We start from the raw sequence: 4,759 nt of genomic DNA, 5'->3' as shown, positions 1-4,759 counted from the left end.
TTACAAGCTCGCTCAACAAGTACTACGATCTCGTATTTCGAGAATGCCAACGAACATCCTTATATCATCATTCAGCCCATCCTCGAGCGTTTACATAATAGCTTCGGACGAAATGCATTCTCGCGTGTATCGGCTAAGCCTCACAAATTTTCGTTCATAGTCGGTAACCGACATAGAACCTTTCTTAAGATCAAGAAATTCCCTTCGCTTTTGGTCGATGAATCTCGATGATATACTTTACCTTTTTTTTTTTTTTCTAACTTGGTTTGAAAGAATTCCCAAGTCACTTGCTCTCTAGGTACCACAAGTCGAGTACTCCACCAATAGTAGGTGGAATCACGTAGCAAGGAGATGGTACACTTTAAGCACTCATCGGTGTACAAGATAGCTCATCGAGCACCGGATAGTGTTGTCCAACCAAAATTCAGCTCGTTCGGCATCATCATCATCCGTAGCTTTAAATTCAGTGGCCCCATGTTTTCGAATCCTATCGATTGGGGCTTACTTGACCTTATTTGGTCGATTCTGGGAGGTATTGTAGGTCTTGGGGTTGCATTTGTCGGGAATGGAGGTTGTGGGACAGTAGTGTTAGTTCGAATGTATTGATTAAACCATTCGTTCATCACACTATAAAAGGCTTGCCTAGCCTCATCATTCGGATTGTTGGCCATAGGTTGAGAGTCCGCCGCGCTGTCCCTTGTCGGGAGCAGCGCCACACTCTCCACATCATCAGCTATTGCTCGGTTGGGATCGGGATCCATTGCTATAAACAAACTCAAAGTCAAATTGTCGAAATCACCACACTATCGATTCATCATTTAATGGCATGTATAGCTAGACCCCAAACACCTCACGGTAGTCCTAGAATCGACTAAACCTGGCTCGATACCAATAAAATTGTAACACCCGAACCCGAGACCATCGCCGTGTCGGACACGAGGGGTTAGCAAGCCAAGTTCACTTGTTTTGCCCATCCATTGGACATTTCGGTCAGGCTGGAAAAACTGCGTCACTGTCGCCTTAAAAATCATATCTCGAGTTTCAAAACTCGGAAACTGGTTTCGTAAATTTTCCTGAATTTAGACTCATATATCCATCCATGGATTTATTTCTAGAATTTTGGTTGGGCCAATTAGTACAGTTTATTAGTTAAAGTCACCCATGTTACAGGGATCGACTGATCTGACCTTCGCGCGGTATAACTTGAATATCTCTCTGTACAGGGCTTTAATGCTGGTGCCGTTTGTTTCTAATGAAACTAGACTCAAAATGGAATCTGTACATATAAGGTATGTCTCCTAAGTCTTTCTGGATAATTTATAGTAAATTTTTAAAGTTGCAACAGGGAACCCAGAAACCGTTCTGGCCCTGTCTCACAATAGCTTTAATATCTCTTAACATGTAACTCCTATGACCATTTCGTTTCTTCCATATGAAAATAGACTCATCAATGTTCATTACTAAGTCCTTTCTTGTGGAATTCACCCTTATAACACTAAATCAATCATCATAAAATGTCATACATGAGCACACACATATTATAGGCATCAAAATAAATTTTTAATTATTTTTATGCCTCGGTTTTGTGGTCCCGAGACCACCTTCCGACTAGGGTCAATTTTGGGCTGTCACAATAATCGTGGATCCACTGGCAGCTCTTAATGCCCAATATGTAAATGAAGGTAGTTTCGCAACCAGGCTACCATTGGTGTGTGGGCTGGGTGGGTTGATATTTATATCTCCACATGGTGTGACGAGGGACGGAGCTGGTGTGTAGCGGATGGATAATTTGGATGATATTGCATTGCATGTTTGATGATTTTTCTTTGAATGCTTGTTTTTCATTGAGGGTTGTACACACTGAGTTTGCGAAAACTCACCCCTTCTTTTATTTTATTTTCAGTGAAGTTCAGTAGAAGGTTCGATGTTTGGAAGGACTCTGGGTGGCCGGCTAGCAAGATAATTCGGACTTAGTTTTTTTTTTTTTTAAGCATTTAAGTTTTTATTTCTTTTAAAGTGTGTTCACATCAGATTGTAATAAGGTTTTCATTATGTTATTATTACTTGAATTATTTAGTTTATTATTTTTATGCGATGTAATTATAAGAAGTTGAACATGGTTTCTTAAACTGTAGTATGTTTTTCTACGCTTCCGTAACTCAATTATGTTAAGGAGTTTTTTTTTAGTTAATTAAGGTTTCTTTTATTTTAAGAAGCGTTTTCAACGAAAACACGATTTTCATTAAAACACTTCAATGTAACACATCAGATTCAGCCATAACGTCTTGATTGAGTTTGGGGTGTTAGATTTAGTAGTATCAGAGCCCAGGTTGCAAAACTCGGGCTGTGAAGTGGGCCTTATTACTTGGTTCTTTTTGTGTTTTAAAAAAATTCGAATTACAATGTTTTTGGAAAATAGGAAGTCTTACTGAGCGGCACTTCGAGTCTCCGACGTCGAACCAAGTAAGTTCTTCTGTTCTTGAGCCTGTTTAAATTGCTATACAACAGATAGTTAGAGGGGTACTTTAGACGATTATGTTAGAATGGAACTGAAGCCCGTAGGATCTTGAAACTGTAGAGGATTTACGAAAACAACTCTCTCTTCAAATGCTTTCATAAAACATCGGGTTAATTATTGAAACTAACTAAAACTTCATAAAATTTTTAATCCAAAAAATAAGTGAATCGATGATGAGTGCTAGAAGAGGTGCGAGAAGCCAAGGCCGAGGCCGCAGAAGTGTAAGGGCTGAATCATCTGCATCGGGCCATATGCCCAATGTTGGAGTAGAAGAGGCTCCGGCCTCACCCATGGCTGAGAATGGACAGTATGATCGGGCCGCAGGGGATGATGCATTGTCACAGGTAATGCTAAGGATTTTGGAGTGGGTCGCTCGGCCCAATAATGGCACGGGAAATCCGGGATCCATTCCAGAGTGACTTCGATCAAATAGGGCTGAGATTTTTAAGGGCGTGGCTGGTGTGGCTCCTAACGTGGCGGAATATTGGTTGGAGGCTACAGAAAGGATAATGGTGGACTTGGACTGCTCACCGAAACAAAAGCTGAAAGGGGCAGTATCACTGCATAGGGAAAAAGCCTACCAGTGGTGGTTGACTGTGAAAGAGGGCACCCAATCAGAGCGGGTCACTTGGGAGTTTTTCAAAGCTGCATTCCAAGGGAAGTATGTAGGAGTGAGTTATGTGGATGCTAGAAGGAAGGAGTTTCTAAACTTGACCTAGGGAAACAAATAAGTGGCGGAGTATGAGGCGAAATTTCTGCTCCTTAGTAGATATACAAGAGTTATGATGGCAACGGACTATGAGCGTTGCGTTAGGTTTGAGGATGGACTAAGAGATAGCCTTAAGGTATTGATAGCTCCACAAAAGGAGCGAGTTTTCTTGGAGTTAGTAGAGAAAGCAAAGATAGCGGAAGAGGTAAAGCGCACGGAGCACTTGAATTAGGAAAAAGAAAGGGGTAAGAATAAAAGAAAGGCTGAGACTCTTGGTGTTGGAGAGAGGCCTAGGGCTAGGGCCAGAGTTAATAGGCCAGATAGAGCAAGGACCCTTGCTGTTAATCCAGGGGTGCCACTTTGTGCTGATTGTGGGAAAGGTCATGTAGGTGAGTGTTGGAAGAGGACGGGAGCTTGTCTAGCTTATGGATCTATGGAGCATAGGATCAGGAATTGCCCTAGAATGTCAATTCAGGTGCCAGTCGTGGACCGAGGTGGTGTACAGCCACTGAGGGGTGGTCAGCTACCGCCGAGAGGCCATGATCAGGCCAGGGGTAGAAACGGTTTGGGTCGTAGAGAACCAGGCAGAGGTGCTAGTCATGCAGAGGCAAGGCAGCCAGCTTTGATCTATGCAGCACGTCGTCAAGAGGATGGAGACGCTCCAAAGGCGAATAATGGTACGTACTTACCCATAGTGTGCTATTTACCTAAGTTGGAATTAGAGTGCGTAGCGGAAGTGAGGTATGGTAGTCTGTGTTAGTAGTTTCAAATTTCGAGGATGAAATTTCTTTTAGGGGGTAGAGTTGTAAAGCCCCAAAAATCTCGAAATCCAAAAATCTCAAAATCTTAAATTTTTCTTTTTGTGCTTAATAATTCTGGTTAAATGCTAATTACGCAAAGGTAGGTCTTGGTCAAGGTTTTAGTTCGAATTAAGGGGTAGAAGAAATTATAAGTTAATTCTTAAAAGAATCAGGGTTGGCAAGTAGTTGGGCTTTTAAATAAAGATAAGGGAAAATAGCAGCAAAGAGCCTAGTAGAGGAGTGGCTAAGTGACACCACTTAGAGTGTAGGGAGGTGGCGTTAATAGCTAGCAAGGAGGTCCAAGGTTCGAATCCTAGCTTCGTGTTTTTAGAAGTTTAATTTTGACCTTCTAGAAGGATGCAAGTGGCATGAAAGTGGACTCCAAGGGAAGTGTACAGGAGAGAAAATTAAGGAAAGGATCAAAGGGTTATCAGGGAGAAAACAAGGAGATGAGAACGGAGAAGTGATTGAGCCGAATGGAGAATTGGGCATGAGAAAATTCGGCTATAAGGCTTATAAATAGGTCCCGAATGCTAGGGTATGAAGCTAATACCAAATTTCCTTCACCCTGTTACCAGAAACTCTTTTCTCTAAAAGCCAAAAACCCTCTATTTTCTTTTCTTTTTCTACTTCCTTGTGCCGAATTCTATTCTCCCTCTACCTTATTGCTGACTTTTCTTTCTTTTTCCTTGGAGCCGAATAACTCTCTTTTACCATACAAATCACACGGGC

Source organism: Gossypium arboreum, chromosome 9 (assembly GCF_025698485.1).
Source record: "Gossypium arboreum isolate Shixiya-1 chromosome 9, ASM2569848v2, whole genome shotgun sequence".
In the NCBI taxonomy this organism is placed as follows: Eukaryota; Viridiplantae; Streptophyta; class Magnoliopsida; order Malvales; family Malvaceae; genus Gossypium; species Gossypium arboreum.
The sequence above is the reverse complement of the archived record's forward strand: the minus strand, read 5'-3'. Positions refer to the sequence as shown.